Source organism: Aedes albopictus, chromosome 2 (assembly GCF_035046485.1).
Source record: "Aedes albopictus strain Foshan chromosome 2, AalbF5, whole genome shotgun sequence".
NCBI classification, from domain to species: Eukaryota; Metazoa; Arthropoda; class Insecta; order Diptera; family Culicidae; genus Aedes; species Aedes albopictus.
Window position 1 is genome coordinate 464,403,115 of NC_085137.1, and position 21,657 is coordinate 464,424,771.

A 21,657-nucleotide genomic window follows, 5' to 3' on the forward strand; every position below is an offset into this window, starting at 1 on the left:
GTTCGCAATATACCCACGTCTATATTTGCGCATATGTATACCCCAAGCATAAACAAAAACATAGGCCACTCACTCTCGTACTCCCGCGTCTAAGTTCGCGAATTCTTCCTTATCACACCAGAACTCACCCAGAATGGGGAGCGAATTCGCTCTGTTTTCTCTTCGCGCGAGAACGCTAACCCCCCACGTTGAACGCACAACCCATTCAACTCTCGGGGGAAGACCCCGACCGAAATGATGCGATACGCTACCGACCCGACCGACGACCTATGTAGCAGCGGGAGCTCCCATCGCTGCTCAGAGTGAGAATGTCCTTTGTGCAATGCGGTTCAGTCTAGTCGCCCGCCGAGGAGGACCATGACCGCTCTTGATGGGTTCGACGCCAAAGGACGACGGTCGGTCGGTGAAAAATTCATTCTGTTCGAACCAATCCGTGCAGTTAATTGCCGTGGAAAACCTAGCAGCTGGCGGGCTGCAGTCTAGGGAGTGGATTTTAAATGTGTTTTCAGTGTGTTCTACATCGACGGTGAAAAATCAAGTGTGAATAAGCGGGGAATTCTGCTTTGTCAAAGTATAGTGCAAAAAGGGAAAATCAATCGCCAGGAGTAGCAGCAGTGGTGAATCATAGCGTGGCATGAAGTGGTTTTCCGTCCGGGTCGGAGACGGAAAATAAGATAAAAATCTGAAGGATAATGGTGATACCAAAGGTCACATTCACGATTCGTTGTGCTTTGGGTGCGGAGCTCAACGCTTGAGTAGACGGTGACGAATGTGACAAATAGATGAAATCGAATGATAAATGTGCAAATTTGCTGTGCTAAAAGTGAAAATTTCGTTCCTTCAGTAAGACCGAGAAAAAAAAAGTTGAAGAAAAAAAGCATACAGAATACAAGCATCAGTGGCGGCGGTGGTGGTGAGAGTCATTGTTCCACACTCAGTTAGTTGTGAATCGGATGCTGGGTATCCGGACGCATAGCAGCAGTAGCAAAGCTTGAAGCGAAGCCGTATCCTGCCGAACTGGAGCGACGACGGAAACAAAATTTGAGCAAAAGGTAGGGGATTTTCTCGTGAGTTTCAACCGCTTTTCCGAGTATATACCTACCTATCTATGTTGATAGTTAGACTTAGGTCGTTGTATAGATTGATGAGAGATCGTCATTGAGACGCTGTCTTCCACCTTTCGTGTGGTTCTGTTTATACAAGCGGCTCAACAATCGTTGTTTACAATCTGATGATAGTTTGGTATTCTATTGCTAGATACATCACCTATTTTCAAGCTTGTTATATTGAGTTACGGATTCATTGACAGTAGTGTTTTTTTTTCGGCCAACAATGTGAACCAGAAGAAATGGAAATGTTTGTGACGTCATGAAATTTGAATGGAATTATTTTTTTAACTGTTCGTTTCTCAGTAACACTATTCTTAGTGACGTAACGGATATCTTCAAGACCTTTTTAGTGAAGCTCAGATAGATTACTTTTACAACGCACATAGTTTACAAGAAATCAAGAAGTTGATTTAAAATCGGTGCTGTAATACATCAAACCCGCACATTTGCCTTTGATTCTGCGGTACACAATTTTAGTGGTTTCACGTATATTTATGATTTAGGAATTCGTTGTTTTTTTTTTCAAACGAGCTTGATCTGTAAATCCGAAAGTTGGTGGCAAATCAGTAATTTTTAAACATAAAGAATTTCAGCAAATAACTGAGTTCGTTATACCCAACATCTTTTTTTTCTGATATAGTTCAGTAAATATTAATTCAAAAAAAGTAAAAATTCAATCGGAATAAATACCGGTCTACAGTTAATATTACTAAATATACGACAACATATAGTCAAAACAGCGTCCCTCGAAAGCAGTTGTTGAAAAAAAAAATAACAACATGCTTTTGAGGTGTAGCAGCAGCTGCAGGTGCAGCAGCACTTGATTGCAAATATTTTCTACTTCTAAACGAGTAAGAGGATCGAACTTTTTTGGCCAACCCTCAGGAAAGCAATGCAATGCTTTATTTCTCCAATACAAAATTATTATTCCGAAGTACGATCCGAGAATCCGGAGAGGTTGGAAAGTGAAGAAGTCGTCACAAGTGAACAAAACATATCTGGAAATCAGTACAACTTTACTACAAAAATTACTGACAAACTTACATGGCCCTAGGGGAAAGACAAAATGATCGGGACAGGCAAAATTTTTAATTTTCAAAAAATGGTCAACTAGCTGTAACTTTTCGAAAAATGCGTCAAAAGCTCTCTAGTCTTCACTATAAGTTGTTTATCCGTAGTCCAAATTTGGGAAAGATCGGGCTGTTCTACATAAAGTTAGAAAGATTCTTATAAAAGCCATAATTATCGGATAGCCAATTTTTAACTGTTATATCTATGGACTCAATGAACCGAATACAATGAAACTTTGGGCATTCATTACTTATACAATTTGCTTTGAAAAACGTTTGACTTAACTTGAAATAGTAAACGAGGAAAAAATATAATGATCAGATTATTTTTTTTAATAGATTGATAGGCAACTAGTTGATCAACTTACGGTGAAAATTTGAGAATATTTATTTGATGGCCTTTTTTAAAAAGTGAAAATTTTGCCTGTCCCGTGTGTGTTGGTGGCGTGGCCGACACTTGAAAAAGGTTTCCAAACCAGCGTTTCAACTGGTCAGCCGGGTCGGTCAGTAACTGTCCAGACGTGTCTTTCACGGGCATCGTAGCATTCATCTTAGTTCCACTAAGGCGACGTGAAACATCGTAGGAGACGGATATCGCCGGTGTTTGCGGATTTCTCGCCTTTGTCGGCTAGGAAGTCCGCCCACGTTTTATTGTCCCGTCTACATGAGCGTTTCACTTCCTTCTCGACAGCCGAATAGCACTGACGGACTACGGCTTTGGCTCCTCGTGTTTTGGCGTCCCATAACGTGCTCATAGAACGAGTTGTCGGAACCAACCTTCGCGTTGAATTCGCCCTTTCGGAATCTTGTCCACGACAGCATTCAGTTGACTGTAAAAGTTCTCGTTGTCTTGCAATTCGGCAGCATCGGTTGACGCGTAACATTGGATCATGGTAAAGTTTCGAAACCGTGTTCTGAATCTGGCTACAATTATCCTCTCGTTAATAGGTTCCCAGTTCATGAGCGCAGCGTGGGCGTGAGCGCTGAGCAGGAAACCAACTCCACGGTGGCGAGGAGCGTGTTCACTTTGACCCGACGCCAATCTGTGTTCTCCAAAGTTCGGCCAACGGACTTCGCTCAGTCCTAGGATCTCAAACTTCATACGGCATGCCTCATTGGCTAGTTGTGCCAGTCAAGGGTGCGATCATTCATTTGCAAAGATTTACATTCGTTTGCTATTATCTCAGTTCAGAAGCATGCTATCGAAAAACAATGTATGGATGAATTTAACCTTGTAGTTTTATCTGAAAGTTTGCCGAATAACATTGGGGTCGCAAACGTATACCAAAGTCGTGAGCGAGCTGTGAAGGCAACTCTCCACGCGGTGAATGTAAATTACATTCACGCTGTATGTGTGTGGACAACAAAACTCACATCACTTTTTTGAACTAAACCTCAACCGATATTAATAACCGACGGTTAATTCGACGCGGAATCTGGTTCCATTGTTTCCTATTAAAAATGGTTCGGATCGGCCCAGCCGATCCAGAGTTATGGCCATTTAGGTGTTCCGGACCGGTACCCCAGGAAGGGGCCAGATATGAAAACGCTACAAACCCATCCATGCGGCACATCAAACTACGGCATTTTCGATAACTTGATGAATGGTAAGCAGAAAAATAGTCTCAGACCATATCTAAACCAGTGGTGTCCCGGAACCGGTTCCCATGCATGCGACATATCAAACCGCGGCTTTTTCGATAACGTGATGAACAGTAAGCAGGAAAACATTCTCAGACCATATCGGAACCGGTAATGTTTCGGAACCGGTTCCAAATGTCTCGCCGGAGGTGGCCAAGTATAAAAGTTAACCAAACCCATGCATGCGACATATTAAATAGTGGCTTTTTTGATATCCTGATGAAGCAGGAAAATATTCTCAGACCATATCTGAACCGGTTGTGTTCCGGAATCGGTTCCGGGTGTCCCGGAAGTGGCTAAATATCAAATTGATCTAAAACCATGCATGCGACATATCAAACCGCGGCTTTTTCGATAAGCTGATGAACAAGAAGCAGGAAAGCATTATCAGACCATATCGGAACCGGTAGTGTTCCGCAACCGGTTCCAGATGTCCCGCCGGAGGTGGCCAAGTATAAAAGTTAATCAATCTCGTGCATGCGACACATCAAATAGTGGCTTTTATGATACCCTGCTGAACAGTAAACAGGAAAATATTATCAGACCGTATCTGAACCGGTTTTGTCGGAATCGGAAGTGGCCAAATATAAAATTGAACTAAAACTATGCATTAGCGTGGTTCAAAAAATCGTTTTTACTCCACACCGCTTATTCGATTCGTAACCAGTTTCTATGCCTTCTCCCAAAATTTAAGCTCATTTGGTTGAAAATTGAGACTGCACAAGCCCTTCAAAGTTTGTATGGGAATTACTATGGGAAAACGATGTTTTTCATTCAATCGACCATACACAGATAAAAATAATGAGATTTACACGTCATGTAAACTTCATTTTAGTCATGTAAACTTAATGTTATCAAGGTTTACATGATATATCATGTAAATTTGTGTTATATGTCATGTAAACTCTCAGAGTCATGCTGAATTACATGACATATAATGGAAATTTACATGATATTTCATGAACTTTACATGATATGTCATGTAAACTTCTGTGATATCTCACGCTCCAATTATGTGCATCATATGCCACAGAATTTTACACTCTTTTTTTTCGATCTGTGTAGCATTTCCCCATGTGCCCTAGAGGATTAGTTGACCCTTGGTTCTCCTAGGCTACTCTATCAGCTACAACTTTGCCGAAGACCGCATTCAAATAGGACGCCCCATTAATTAATTATCAATTTGTATCCAACCGGACAAACTTTAGCAATGATCCTCCAGCTTCCCAGCAGGCAACATTGCTGCATATGGCGCCAAAGATAGCACACTGAAATCATGGCTACTATGTTTCACTGCAAAATGCAGTGATGCCTACCGATTAGTTTAACCATCATGAGTGAAGATTTCGATTCTGGATAAAAATCGGTAACTAATTAATGAGGCATGCGATTTTGATGCGGTCTTCGGCAAAGTTGTAGCTGATAGAGTAACCTAGAAGTACCAAGGGACAACTAACGCTCTAGGACACTTGGGGAAATACTACGGTCTATTGAATGAAAAACATCGTTTTCCCATAGTAATTCCCATACAAACTTTGAAGGGCTTGTGCAGTCTCAATTTTCAACCAAATGAGCTCAAATTTTGGGAGAAGGCATAGAAACTGGTTACGAATCGAATAAGCGGTGTGGAGCAAAAACGATTTTTTGAACCACGCTACTATGCATGCGACATATCAAACCGCAGCTTTTTCGATAACCTGATGAACAGTAACCAGGAAAGCATTCTCAGACCATATCGAAACCGGTTCCAGATGTCCCGCCGGAGGTGGCCAAACATAAAAGTTAACCAAACCCACACATGCAACATATCAAATAGTGGTTTTTTTAATATCCCGATGAACATTAAGCAGGAACATATTCTCAGAACATTTAAGAATCGGTAGTAATCCGGAACCGGTTCCGGGTGCCCCCCGGAAATGGCGAAATATAAAAGTTAACCAAACCTATGCATGCGACACATCAAGTCGCGGATTTTTAGGTATCTTGGTTTGGCAAAAAAAAGTTTCCGGTCATATTGGGGACAACCGGTAGTGTTCCAAAACCGATTACAGTTGCCCCATCGGAAGTGATCAAATGTAAAGGAGAACCAAACCCATAAATTCGACACATTAAATGACTTTTTAGGTAACCTGATAAACGGTTAACAAGAAAAAAGTCATAGACCATACTTTGGAAAACCAACAGTGTGCCGAAACCGGTTCCAGGTGCCCCGACGGAAGTGGTCAAATGTAGAACGGAACCAAATGCATACACATAGCACATTAAATAACAGCTTCTTCGATAACGCGAAGAACGGTCAGCAAGAAAATAGTCTCAAGGCCACATTTACCGGAAGTGTTCCGGAACCAGTTTCGAGTGTCTCGTCGGAACTGGCAAAATGCACAAATGAACCAAACCCATGCATGCATTACATCAATTTACGACTTTTTAGGAAAACTGATTAACAATTTGCATGAAACTCGTCTAAGACCACATCAGGGACAATCGGTAAGTGGTAAAATGTGAAATTGAACCATACCCATGCGTATGGTACCATAAACCACGCCAATTCGACAATGATTGCTGTCAAATTTCCTGGGTAAACTTTAATTTCGATAAACTAACTCTATTTTAGTTTTGTTTAGATTGAAGGATTTGTTTTTGAACACCAATCTTACAGATATTGTAGAGGTACGAATTGATAGCTTGTTCATTTTACGATTGTTGGCTTCTGAAGTTCACTGCGGTTGATCACCAAACGGATCAGGTGTCGGAAAGCACCAAATTTGAAATTCAGGAAGTAGAAGCTGCACGGGGAGCCGCTGCGGGTCCTATCGGATCATTCGTATTTACAGTGTATTACACTGTGACATTCGATCATTTTTTAATTCGACAAATTTCGAATGAGCGGGGTACGAATTAAAAAGTGTCGTATTAAAGAGTGATGAATACGCGGGGTTTGACAAAACATCAAATAGCAGCTTTTTTGATAACTTCTTCTTCTTTATGGCTCGACGTTCGCATTGGAACTTGGCCTGCCTCTCTTCAACTTAGTATTTTTAGAGCACTTCCACAGTTATTGAAGTGCTCACAGTTATTGAAGGGCTCACAGTTATTGAAGGGCCACTGGAAGTGGTCAAATGTATGAGTGATCTATACCCATGCATAAGATAAATTTAATCGTGTTTTAGGTAACCTAATGAACGTTAGCAATGACAATGTCTCAGACTATATTTGGGAGACCCGGTGGTGCTCCGGAACATGTTCCGGTACCGCATCAAAAGTAACCAAATGAACCATGCGACACATCACATTACGGCTTTTTTTTAATAACCTGAGGAACAGTTAATTAGAAAATAGGCTTATACCACATTAGAGAGGCAGGGTTGCACAACCAGCATTTGGTACTTCGCCGGAATTACGAAGGTAAATAAAATCAATGCAAGCGATAAATATGTGTAAGAGAACAAAATTTTGACAAATTAAACCCACATACAAGCAGACGTTTCACTATATTATACTATACTATACTATTGTTTTCAACGGTCAATAAAATATAACCTAAAATGTGCAGAAATCATTTATTCGGTCTAGTTACCATTCGGATTATTGTTCATTCAGACCTATGTGCCTTCAGCATAATATCCAGTTTTTGGTTTTTGGTAGTATATTTATTGCTCAAATTCACTCTATTTTATAAATTGATGATGCGAGACCTTGACGATGGGAAATATTGTTGCTGTGCCACATCAGTTGGCCATATGCAACTAAGATAATTTATGCACCACAACCTAACTCTTCCAAAAATATGCTTTCGGGGTAATGGCGTACGAGGTAGAGACAACCATGTCAACTGGCTGGCGGTTTCAGGAGCGAGAATGACAGAAAAGATTCCTATTCATTCGACCAAAAAACATATCAACTGAAAGAACGAATGCCAAATTGTAACCAAAAAGTTTGTTATAGGTAGAGCTGTACTCATACATTCGAATGTGATGACACAGTTTCACCATCAATTCACTACTTTTTTTTTTTCAACGCAGGCTGCTTTGAGCTACTGATACACGGTTTAACTGGCAGCCAAACTGAAAGTATTTTCCACTTCTATTATTTGCTTTCTTTAAAAAGTTAAGCTGTTCTTTCGAATTTGCAGTGTCCTATCGTCGCAGAGTTGGTTGGCGGCCAAACTGTTGATTTCTCATTAGAAACGTTTCCTTCTTTTCATCAGAGGCTGTTCTTTCGAGTTGTAATATAACAATGGACCTCAGCACCAATAAATGCTGGCCTGCTTACTCTTACATAGAATTCTGATGTTTGAGCGGTGCTGCTCCGCTCAAACGGGCAGAGCTCCATAGCTTAAAAATTCTTCCTACGCACACTGTAAAATTTGACGACCGCATTGCTACGATCAGAACAAGTGTGAATTATTTTGGCAAACATTCAATTTTGTTTGTTTTCGCTATACGCTTCCAAAGGCTAGGCTATAGCACCGCGAGAGCGACGTAGGTATAGATTACACACTGATTCGTGGAAAGCGAACGAGTGTCGGTCGGTGCGTCGGTTGGCGCAGTTGAAGATGATGACGATGATGTTGAACGGCTGTTGTTGATTGCTCTCGCGATTGAGCTGTTTGGCGGTTTCTAATTGCCCATTCTGAATAGGATGTTGCAAATGAATCGATGCGTAACTACTTTGAGTGATCGTAATGGATTTCTGGATAAGAACTTGCCAAATATGAAAGAAGCTCCAGGGTCGGATTTAGAGAATATTGGGGCTGTGACTCCCAAAACCAAAACTGGTCTAGGTTAGGAGCATGTTATAATACTGAAAATAAAAACTAATTTCATAGGGTATCAATCAGAATTAATTTCAGCCCATGGGTACTCAGAACTGAAAACAATCTAAGAAAATTCAGTTGAATTGAGTGTGTCTCATCGGATATTTTATTGAATGTTCAATTACACAGCGCAACATTTTTTTGTCTCAATAGCAAACTTATGTGTCTCCGAAGGATTTTGGGCCGCTGAATCCGAATCTGGGCTCCGATTTGCTCCAATACGTCACAATTTTGAGCTATACCTCAATTTATAGGGCAAAATATGCGATTTTAGGCTTTTTTGACTGCAAGCCAATAAGCTTGGAAATATTTTTTTTAAGCAATCAAAAGGTTAATTGGTCAATTAACATCTATTTTAACGACTCATGCAAAATATTTCGTTTTATCTAATCAAATTTGATAGATTTAAGCATTTTATGTTAGTATGAAAACTTGCATGCAATTTTTGGAGGGTGACTTGTATGGGAAATATCGTACCTAACATAAATCGTTTAAAACTATCAAATTTGATTAGGTAAAACGAAATATTTTGCATGAGTCGTTAATTTGGATGTTAATTGACCAATTAATCTTTTGATTGCTTAAAACAAATATTTCCTTGCTTAATGGCTTGCTGTCAAAAAAGCCCAAAATCGCATATTTTGCCCTATAAATTGAGGTATAGCTCAAAATTGTGACGTGTTAGAGCAAATCTGAGCAAGGATTCGGATTCAGCGGTTCAAAATCCTTCGGAGACACATAAGTTTGCTCTTGAGACAGACAAAAAGTAAATTTTTGTTACGCTGTGTTACCTATTACAGATAATATCATCGCCGTGTTTCTATTTCATTTCTCGCGCTTAGTATCATACGGGCGTAACTACAATGATCGATTTCTCTTCATCGATTTTCTCTTTGGTTAATAACTTGGCCGGAAAATCATTGTTGGTTGGTTTTGTTGTTTTAGAACCTAGTCCTAGTCGTTATTTACCGATATGTACCGAGAGATCATCCGAATACTGGTCGTATTTCCCGGAATAATCCGAAGCGAAAATCGATGAAGAGAAATCGATCATTGTAGATACGCCTGTATGATACTAAACGCGAGATTTGATCAAATGATGCTGATTGCACCGGTAGCACGTGGTAGCGAGTTTGCTTACCAGACATAGTGCCTCGATAGACGCTACTGATTGGCATTGCATACATGCAAATAACAATCGTGAGGGCAACAACTAGTCGCAGTACTCTCACTCGATGCTGTACCAAACAACTTCCTTTACCACTTATCAGCATGATAGACTCTACCGTTCATACGTTTGCGCGATTCTTAGTCATCAAACAAGGTAAACCTTAAACTTTGGGAGTCAAATTGAGCATGCTGCATCCCAAACCCGCAACGAATCAATCCATTAGCAACGATGACGTTATCAACCTCAGCTACCGACCGGTCGTTCGTGTCTGTCTGGTCTGACCACGCGCAGATGCTGCTGCTGATACGTGGGAAATTATTTAGCGTTACCTCGTGAATCTCCGCTGGGCAGGAACCACTATAAAACATATTAATTACTCATTTCAGCACAAAAGTGCCAGTTTTCGATGCTTTGATTGAGGATGCGAGAAATCAACGTCACAGTATAGTGTATAGTTGCAATGCAAAATGTTCATGTAGTATCGGGGGACGCCTCGCTGTGCACGAAAACAGATGAAGGTTAAACTAAATGAGATATTTTTTTTAGTTTCGCGGAAAACAATTCTCGGATACTTTTTCAAAACGACATATAATACACGCAAATCCTATGTTGATACGTCGTTTTGAATAAGTATCCGAGAATTATAGCCTTTTACATCCGCATTGTAGAAGATATTTTGACAATGATGACGTGGGTAAGTCTTGTGGGTGATTAATCACTGCGCAATAACATTTTTGGCTGATCGTAATCTGGTTGGATGATCATTAGCCTAAAGTTGATAACTATCTGTAGTACTGATACTGATACTGATTCAGTACCAGATTTATAACCGCTACGGGTGGTACCATTTTGCTGGAACTTTCGACAATGATCAATGTAATTTGTTTGCCACTAATGATAGTTTAAAAATAGGGATTTTTTCAGAAATGTATTAAACACCACTGAGCTGTTGCCTCTCAAACAAAAATGCATCCACGCCATTTACCACGTGGTTAACTTAAAAGGGAGAGGAGGTTCCAGAAAAGTTGCTAATGTAACACACAAAAAAAACTTGTAACAAAGTCCTCAGAGACAGGGAGGAAAGCTGTAAATATTATACAAATTTCCTACCAAAAAGCTTCATTATTCAACTAAACAATTATAGATTGGATGTGTTGCATGTACCTATTTCAGCAAACGGTAACTGATTACCTTCAGACGCTGGACGAGCGGATAACTGGGATCAATAAGAGCGAAAATCTCAACACTCCGTGAGATTCTATCCACGAAGCGATGAGCGGGAGGTGACAGGCGTTGTTCAAAGAAGACTTACGAATAGGTGATTCGAAGAGGAGTGCCAGTGGGTATCGGACGATTAGAGTTTTGCCAGAAGCCGGATGCTGGTATCGGCAGGGCAGAGGGCGATATAGGGAAGCAAGAGTACTCGAAAAACGACTCCACAGCAAAAAGAAAAGAGAGCATGAGGAAAATATAATTGTTCGGGCTTCAGAGTATGAAACAGAATGATATGTGGAGGTTTTGCGAAACTATCAATGGTGTGCAGAGAAAAACTACGGTTTTTTCCGTAATATGATGGAAGTTTGTTGACAGATAAAACAATGGTGGCAGCCAGGTTAGGATGAGGCGTATTTTGCAAAGTCTATCCAGAGTATGATTTCCCAAGTGGAAAGTGATCTACTGGTCGCAATAAGTGAGTTATGCAAAAATGAGCGATTTCAGTTGTTATTTTAGGTGGCGCTAGTATTTTGGTGGAATTTATTATTATTTAAGTAAGCCAACATTTAAAAAAATCAAATTAAATTTTCAAACGATACCTTTTCAAGATTAAATCGATGATTCTAGAACCCCAAAGGACCTCAAAATTGTGATACCTTCACTGGTTTTTGAGTTATTAAAAAATGTCATAGCAGCAATATCACAATTTTGAGGTCAAATTTTGCATTCCAGGTATCTAGAATGTTTGATTTTTTTTTATTTCAAAAGACTGTTGGCTCTAAGCAAATTCTTGCGGCACCTCTAAATATCAACAAAAATCGCTCATTTTTGCACAGCTCACTTATTTCGTCCGGTAGATCACTTCTCACTTGGGAAATCATACCCCAGATAGATTTCGCAAAATAAGCCCCACCCTACTGCCAGGTGGAGAGAGCACTTCGAGCGATGCGGATTTACCCATAGGTGCGGCGATAGGAAGCTAGTCGGCTCTTCCATTCCTACGGCACTCTTATGAGAGTGACGTCATGTCTACAAATATGAAACATGACGTCACTCCCATAAGAACGCCGTAGGAATGAAAGAGCCGACTAGTTTACTTTCGCCGCTCCTTAGGTAATCCACATCGCACTTTGAGGTATGTATTGCTGGACAGTGGAAATGGAAGAGCAACATACAGAATTACAATCAACGACGACCGACAGGCTGTGGAACTTCCAACGCTAAACGTGTCCAAGACAGCCATTAGAGGTCTAAAAAACAACAAGGCTGCTGTGAAGTCCCAACAAGACTTCTCAAGCACGGTAGTGAGCAGCCTTATCAACTCATAAACATGTTAATTTAAAGGTACGGGAAGAACTTTCTGCCAGTTGGTTGGATAGTCTCACTTGCTCTCTATACAAGAAAGGGCATTGGGATGGGTTTTCATGAGGGTTGTTCAACGACGGATCAGATGTCCACGTTTGCTCTTCGGCACATTCTCGATAAATTTGGGGAGTACAACCTGCAGACCCATAATCTGTTTATCGATTTAATGGAGGAGTACAATTCAGTGAATAGAAACAAAATATAGAAGAATTTTATCAACGTGGCTTACCGGTGATGCTGATTAGACTGGTTCGTGTACACACTAAAAATCGATTGAGGGTTTCAGCAAAATTTTGCTGAATTTTGCCGAGCTAAAAATTTCAGCAAAAATTTAACTGAAATTCAGCAAAATTTTGCTGATTTGTTCAGTAAACTCTGCTGATCACCAGCAACATTTTGCTGAAATTCAGTAAACTTTGCTGAAAATTCAGCAAAAAATTTTGCTGGACCCTTCAGCTCGGAAAAAATCAGCAAAATATTGCTGAAAGCGTTTGATGTTATTATTGTTTTAATCACCGCGATTTGATGTGCTGGTAGTTCATCGATTGGTTTTCGCCGAAAACCAATCGATGAACTACCAGCACATGAAAGCGTTTGGTGTGTAGTGATACGTCTGTTTGTCTGTGGTTCCACATTTATCATTTAAATTTCAACTCGCTGTTATACCCGTGAGGTATTGTGTGTGTGTGTGTTTCTCAATCATAAGATCATAGTACAAATCCATGCCGAAGTATTACTTTTTATGACGTGCAGGAAGAAGAAACCTTGGATCAATTCAGAGCCATTAATCAGCATGCCAGTTTAACAGAGGTTCTATGAAAGCGCCAGCAGTTTAACAAGAGTGGTGAATAAATTTTTCATACAGTGAAAACAGCACTTTTGTTCAAAACATTACTTTACATTGAACAACTAATCGAACTAAAGTTGAAAGTTGTTTAATATCTTCCATCAAACGCTTTATAGTGTTTTTTTTATTAATAGCTAAGCTTTTTCAAGCATATTAGATGCCATTATTCCACTTATAATTTACAGTGGAACAAGTAGTTCAAACATAGTGCTTAGAAATGTTTTTTTCATCTGCAGCGGACAATGTTGATTAGCAGTTTAAAAGTATCACTTAATCTCCACTGCTCAACATGTTTACTTTTGTTAACATGATGGCTGATTAGGAGTCTAACAATGCATCCACGGTTGCATAGGCTTGAATATCAAATAAATGTCGTGCAGCAGCTCTTAATAATTACACTTCACTTTTAAAAACATTCAGACTCACCTTTTCCTTCATCGGCAGCGAAACTGCAGACTAGAACACATGAAATGGCAAATAAGGAAAATGCCTCGAATTCTTCCACAGGATACTTAACCGGGCTCAGCATCCATCAGACTGCTTCCACATAAATCTACACTCGCGTTACGTAATTTACCTTCCGTCACGAATCGGGAGAAACACAAATCGAAACACAACTTACTTGTTTGGGTATTTAAAAACTTCCCAACAAACATTTTTGCTGTACAAGAGTGGAACAAACCTCTCTTAAGCAAACTATAGCGTAAGAAACTGTTATTCGGCTGGTTCTGTTACTTGCGTTGATCGAAGAGCCCGAAGAGTCACCAATCTCACTGTAGATTATCAGTTTTGGTTTACAAAGAGCTACTAATAGGCTCCAATATGACTGATGATGATCAAGCAACACGGCGATAGAAATTATTCAAGCTTTGATAGGCTTCATTGCTGGCATAGACAATTAGTTGAATAAACATTCTTAAGCGATGTTTAACCAACACGTGTACACGTACATATAGGGTTACGTATTCGGCTCAGGTATTAAAGATTTATATACTGCTCAAAAACTTCTGATTGTGGGTGTGGGAAACTAAATATGTTGGAAACTGAAAGAAGCTGGTGGACGTATTCTTGGAAGTTCGATTGTTCTACCCTTCGAGCTTTCGAAATTTTCGGCTGAAACTTAGGTATACTATTCTGGAAGCAGTTCTAAGGCAGACTAAGCAGTTCTAATCAGACCAAGGCAAACAACGGTTTGCACCGATTCTCAAAGTGTTGTTTCAGCAATTGAAAAATCATCCTCGAAACACCCCTGGATTCAAGAAATAGAGCACTTCTTTGCTTAGATCAAAAGATAGTTCTCTGCTGGATACGTTGGCATACAGACATCAATGGCAATGAAAAAGCTGATACAGCTGCCAAAGCAGCACTTGAAACGCTACCTAGAAAACTATCAATTCCTTCTCCTTCGATTTCAAAAGGAGAATTGAATCAATAAGCCGAGGGTAATGGGAGAAACACTGAATCCTGGACCAGAACCGCAGCATTAACTTGATGGAGCTGGAGAAGAATAAAAAGATGGAACAGGACGAAAAAGAAGCCAGAGGTAGGACAAAATTGAGACGGAGAAAACGAAAAAGGGAGCGGCGAAGAAGGAGAAAATATAGGACCAAATAAGAAGAACACACGTAGAAGTGAAAATAAAAGAATGAAGGAAGAAAAGAAATTGCAAAGGAGGAGAAGCAAACAGTGAGTTATCCGGAAGAACGTTTGGAAAATGGCATATTGAATTTTTAATACTGTTCGAACCCTCTAAGCAAAATACCCTCTTCGAATGAGTGTAATCAGTTTTAGAATTAAAAAGTACAAATCTGATTACACTCATTCGAAGACTGTTCTTGGGAAAATCGTTGAAAGAATCATTGAGAGAAACTTTAAAAAAAATCAGAGAAAGTATTTCTACAAATGCTGACGTTTTTTATGGAAGGATTTTGGGAAAAAATCTTGCAAAAAACTTTAAAAGATGATTACGTGACAACAGATCGTTGCCGCTCTGTTCAAGTTTAACAATATACATAATTTATTTATTTATTTGTTTAATTCAACGGATCAAGTGTTGGTTTAATTGAATGCCTTAAAGTTAAAGTATCAAATCTAGCTAGAAACAATGCATACAATCACAACAAACGAATCATTTTCTGTAAACGACCACTAAACATCAGTTTGTTATTGAAACTTTTCCTAGATATTTTTTTACGAATTTGCAAGTGTTCTGCAAAGTTATTGTATATGAGAAAAAACATGTTTTCTTAAAAAAAAATAAAGTTGTATCTTCAATACTTTTTAAGTTCTTTGAACATGCAAATATAGTTCCATATTTATCATTTCAATTTCACCTCGGTGTTATAGCCGTGAGGTATTGTGTGTGTGTATTTCTCAATCATAAGATCAATGTACAAATCCATGCCAAAAATTTACTTTTTATGGCCTGACTACCAATTTGCTTCTAGCGATTGCTTGCTCAACTTTAAAAGTACCAGGAGTAGCAAATTTGTAACAAACGAGCTGTTCCTTTTATGTGCATCCAAGTAAGCAAGCGCGGATGAAATTACGTCATCGTTCATAACCTTAGGACGGACAGAAGCCGGCCGTTGCTCCTTCGAACTTAGGCTCGACTCAGAATTGGTACGTCGCGGCTGCGTTTACGTTAATCTGACAGTTTTTGTGTTAACTGTCAAAATTCTGTCTACGCAACGCAAACGTATCCACTGCACTCTGCCGTAATTCTGTAAAGTGACGTAAGCGCCATTCAAAACGTCGATATTTTTTGGTATATTGGTATATTATATATAATATCTGGTGTAAAAATAACACTGTGGTATGCTTGCTGTATAAGAATGCAAGATCTAGTCGTAATCTATCATCTATGGAAAGAAACTTAGAGGATGAGCAAGAGATTTATGCATAATAACCAAAAAATGGGCTAAAGCTAAAACTATCAATGTCTCTCAGTATGAAGCTAGTGTTCAACATTATATGCAAGAAGTTGTTTTAGGCGTCATCCACAAATTGCGTAACGCTCTAGGGGGAGGGGCAGTATGACCGAGCGTTACGGTCCATACAAATACGTTACGTAATAAATGGATGCTGCCTTATGTAATATTCAGTGAAATGGAGCATAAATTTATGTGTCAAATTTGTTTACGTCAGGAGTAATTTTCAAAAATTTTTGCTGTGTACGCTTAGATCAAAACATAGTTCTTTGCTGGATACCAGAGCATACGGGCATCGATAGCAATGAAAAAGCTGACACAGCTGCCACTTGAAATGCTACCTAGAGCACGGGTTCTCAAACTTTTCTAGCTTGCGACCAACTTTGGATTATAATAGGATTTGGCGACCCACCAACATTTTTTTTCCATAAAAGAGTCTCTTAAGGAAATTGGGACAGTTTTTTAAATAAATACATTTTATCACTTCCGTTGTGAGATAAGCTTATTTATGTCAAAAGTGTCCAATTAAAGGTTGCGATAAGCTTGCGTTACGGAACATTTACTTTTATATATTTTAGACTTTTTTTTAATTAATAGCCTTCTTTCGTTTTCTGAAAATTGTAAAAATAAGGTTACCCAAGAAATCTGCTTCTGTAAACCTTGTGTCTTTAGAACTTTTGATAAGTTTGTACATTTCTAATAAAAATTGAGCTCTTCACAGATATTTAGGAATTCTGTCACACATTTCAGGATTAAAGAAATCATAAAAATCCCACTGAGACTTTGAAGATATGATGGAAAAATTATGCTTCTGCAGTTATTAAAAAAAATCTCTAAAACAAAGTCGCATTCACGTGCTATTCTCGTTTTATCTCGTGCAGAACTCTTAAGCCCTATGAATAGATCCAGCTGATTAAGTGACGCTATATTTACGGTCAGAATGTCAAGAACTATTGTACTGCTGGATGGTTGGATAAGTCCTTCTAAAAGTTTTAATTTTATCATTCGTACACACTTATTTTACTTATTTTATCAGTCACTTATGTTCTGATTTTCAGCAGTTTTTTTTTTTCATAGCTAAGCTTCACCAATGCTATTAAAAATATACATATGTTTCGATAATTTTCTACCAGATTTTCGGTATTCTGTTTTTTTTTTTTTTTTTGAACTTTGCATTGTAAAACTGCAAGCATCAATTTAACTTGAACTCATCTTTCAAAAACAGAAAATTTGAATAAATCGATTTAAGAATGCAGAATAGTTTCAATGTTCGATATGCGTCGGACTATGGCTCATAATACAGAAGTTTGGGAAAAATTATGGGAAAACTAATGGGGAAACCTCATTTCTATTTTTTTTTCTTTTCTTGAACAGAGTTTTTGTAAATTTTTTTGACATAAGTTAAGGGGTCTCCAGTTAGCCTAGTGGTTAAGACTATGGATCGCCAATCCGGAGGCGGCGGGCTCGATTCCCGATCCGGCCGGAATATGTTTCCGACTCCCTGGGCATATTCTATCATTGTACTTGCCTTGCCACACAATGTACAAATTCATGCATTGGTCGGCAAAAAATGCCCTTCAATTAATAACTGCGGAAGTGCTCAAATAACACTAAGTTGAAGAGAGGCAGGCCAAGTTCCATTGCGAACGAAAAGAAGAAGAAAGAAGAAGTTAAAGAAGATAGGAAAGATAATTATTACAATAACGCCCAAAACTTCGTGTCCCACTAAACCTCAGCCCGCGTCCCACCAGTGGGTCGCGACCCATAGTTTGAGAAACGCTGACCTAATGAATTATCAATTGCGTCAAGCGATTCAAGAAAGTTAAATCAAGAACCCGATGGTAATGGGAGAAACACTGAAACCTGGACCAGATCCGCAGCATTAACTCGATAGAATTGGAGAAGAAAGGAAAGGAAGAAATGATGAAACAGGACGAAAGAGAAGCCGGAGACAGGACAAAATTGACACGGGGAAAACGAAAAAGGAAGAGGAGATAAAGAAGAACGATAGGATGAAATAAGAAGAACGCATGAAGAAGTGAAAAGAGAAGAATGCAGGAAGAAAAAAAGAAATTTCAAAGGAGGAGAAGCAGAAACAGTGAATCATCCGGAAGAACATAGGAAAATATCAAATTGAATTTCTAATACTGTTCTTGTGAAAATCGTTGAAAGAATCATTGAGGGAAACTTTAGAAGAAATCTGAAAAAAGTATTTCTACAAATGCTGACGTTTTTTATGGAGGGTATTTCGAGAAAAATTCTTGCAAGAACCTTTGAAAGGTAATTAAATGACCACAGATCGTTGCCGCTCTGTTCAAGTTTAACAATATACATAATTTATTTATTTATTTGTTTAATTCAACGGACCAATTGGTTTAATTGAATGCCTTAAAATTAATGTATCAAAACTAGCTTGAAATAATGCATACAATCACAATAAATGAATCATTTTCTGTAAACGACCCCTAAATTCCATTTTGTTATTTTAACTCCTAGTTTTTTTTTCATGAATTTTGAAGTGTTCTGCAAAGTTATTATATATTAGAAAATACATTTTTTCTTTAAAAAGAACAAAGTTGTATCTTCAATACTTTTTGAGTTTTTTGAACATTTTAGTTACGATCCAACATATTTTACGTCTCGATTTCAATTAAGGAAACTAGTGCCCAGCAGTTTAACAAAATTAACATCTTTTATAAATTTATTTAGGGTTGAAAAAGAACCTGGCAAAATGGGGCCTCTGTAGATGTTAAAAAGATATAAAAAGACTATTTTTTATCATAAATTTTTAAATATCTCAAAAAATATCAAAGTTGTTGCCGTTTTCAGTAGAAATATGTAGTTTGCTATATAAAATATAACTTTGTAGATCATTTAAAAATCTTAAAAATGTCTGGAAAAATTAAAAAAATAATCTGATTTCAAGGGGTTGTTCACAAATAATGTCCAATTCCTAATCACTTAACCGAATTTTCTGCTCTATTGTCCACTAGGGCACTACGTAAGCGAATTCAATTGACAGCTGCACATACATTTTGTACAGCGCCTAGATGTATTCTATTCTACTTTATCGAACTGGTTGTCTTTCTGCTTCTTTCACTTTTCTAATCTATACATGGTAGAATGATGACCACAAGGATGATGATGGATGGCCGTTGTTCCTTTCCAGTCCAATTGCGAGTCAATTACATATGAGTAGCAGTTCGCCGATGTCCAGGTATCCAGGTCCGTTTGAGCCAGTGTCAGCCGCTCTCTGGGGAAAAGCAACTGACGAAAAATTGCGCATATGAAGCGAACGTGTGACCAACTACGCCACGGGCCCCGGCTGAAAATGTCCTATGTCTCTAGAAATTGAGCAGATAGAACAATAGTTTATTCGGCAAGTTTTCTACCTTTGATATTTTCTACAACTTTGCTGAAGACATAAACATGCTATTTGCACTAATGAAAAACATCAAATTTTTATCTCACTTTTAGGCGGATGCTATTAAGTGATCCTTTTAAAGAAGGGCTCTCAACGTTGATGTTAAGTTTTTTAAAAAGGTCGATCTCAGATAACAGTGAAATTTCGTGGGTATTCTTCAAATATAATTGAAAACTTACACACTCTCGAGCTGCAGTTGCATGTATGCGTTAGGAATTTCCAAACTCATTTCCCCTTAACGAATTCACGAAATTTTATACCACATGGCCATGTTGTTGGATCTAATGCCCTTGTTTCACTTAGCAATCAAGTCTATTCAGACGCACTCGAACGTTCCACAATCCACATTTCGGTACTAATTTAACTGTTTTATGACAGCAATCAACTACTGAGGCACCATCGCACCATCGTTTTCACGTCTGATTTCTATACCGTGCTATTATTTGTAAAAAAAAAATAAAGACAATTCATGATCAATACAGGTACAGACTGAAGCGTTTATTATTATTTACACATAAACTAATGTTCGTACTGTCAATTATCAAAGCTAATGACAAGTTTCGGCAGATTTGGTCCTCAACTACTTTTATTCCGTCGAGATACCATTTCCTACAGGCTGAGCTGCCGTGTGCAGCAGAGTTGTCCCATGTTAATAGGAATTCCCATAGAGCATGGGAACAAGGATATTTTCGGTCACCTGGCAATCATTTGACTCATTTATCCATAGCTTAGTTCAGAAGCATAATATTGAAATAAGGTGTTCGGCAAACTTGTAGATAAGTGTTTTTCCTACAATTATCACCAAGGACGCCATATCCTAACTCTCATATTCACGGCGTGAGAGCGCTAGTAACACCTACTCATACTAAACGATCGAAAAATTCGATCGTTTAGTATGAGTAGGTGGTACTAACACTTTTACGCCGTAAATATAAGAGTTAGAATATGGCGTCCTTGGGATTGTGCGATATTTGCCAGAAAACCGTTCGCCAGAAAACCCTTCGCCACAATGACAAACCCCAGAAAACCATTCGCCAGAATGCACCATTTGCCAGAATACTATTTGCCCGAAAGTACCATTTGCCAGAATGTACCAATCCTCAGAATTTAATATTAAATATTAAATTCTGGGGGTTGGTACATTCTGGCAAATGGTACTTTCGGGCAAATAGAAATTTTCTCCATTTTCTAAGAATTAATTGAAACTAAAGATGTAATTGTGAGAATTTGGTGGATATATATCAATCCATTAACATAAAAAATGTCGCCAGTTTCAATCTTTTACACTAATTTAATATGTTTACTGCTAGGACGATCTCTTGGTTTGTTTCGATAAAGGACGACTAGGGCTAGAACAACGAAAACAGCTGGAAATGATTCACCGGTAGTTATTGAGCAAAGAGAAAATCTATGAAGAGAAATCGATCATTGCAGATGCGCCTGTATGATACTAAGCGCGAGACTTGTAACTACGAGACGATGTAACTAGGCTAGAAGTGCATAGGTCCACAAACATCTGGTATGGCAAAAATATTGCTGACCGAAGTCCATTAGGCCGAATAACCAATGGGTAGAAATGATGATCACGAATCGCAATTCAGTGATTATGGAACAGGAATCGGAACGGTTTCTTAAATTTGTTCGGTTTTCCAATATTTAGCTGATACTTCTACATTATTAATATTGCCTTATTGTTTTTCTGCAATCAACAATCAATGTCAAAATCTAGTCTTCCTAACTAAGAAGAACAGCCTATGTTTTAAAGAAGGCAAAATTCACTAGTTGAACATCAACGGTTTCGATGCAAAAAAAACTATTTTTCTACAATGCACTATTCTCTCTAGTTCAAAATTATTTAATATTTAATTTACCTTCTTCTAAACACAGGCTGTTCTTTCTAGTTCCATTGTAATACTAGTTTTCGGCATAAATAGTTGATTATATTAGAACCATAAAGCAATATTGGTATTGCGGAACTAATAGTTTAATTATTGAAAAAATTACAGATCTTAAACCCGTTTATTGTTCCTATATTTAAAAGAAGGAAAGATTCATGGGTAAAATACAGT

General features: G+C 38.5%; 1 protein-coding gene across 2 annotated transcripts in view; it reads left to right on the forward strand.

Moving 5' to 3' along the window:
• Positions 1-227: 227 nt before the first annotated feature.
• LOC109407770 (uncharacterized) overlaps positions 228-21,657 on the forward strand; it is a 38,985-nt gene continuing 17,555 nt past the window's right edge. The window contains exon 1 of one of the 2 annotated variants that reach the window (XM_019680945.3): positions 228-1,052. The gene's annotated coding sequence lies outside the window, so the exon portion shown is untranslated. The remainder of the gene's footprint in view (positions 1,053-21,657) is intronic. The other variant, XM_019680946.3, reaches the window with a different exon arrangement.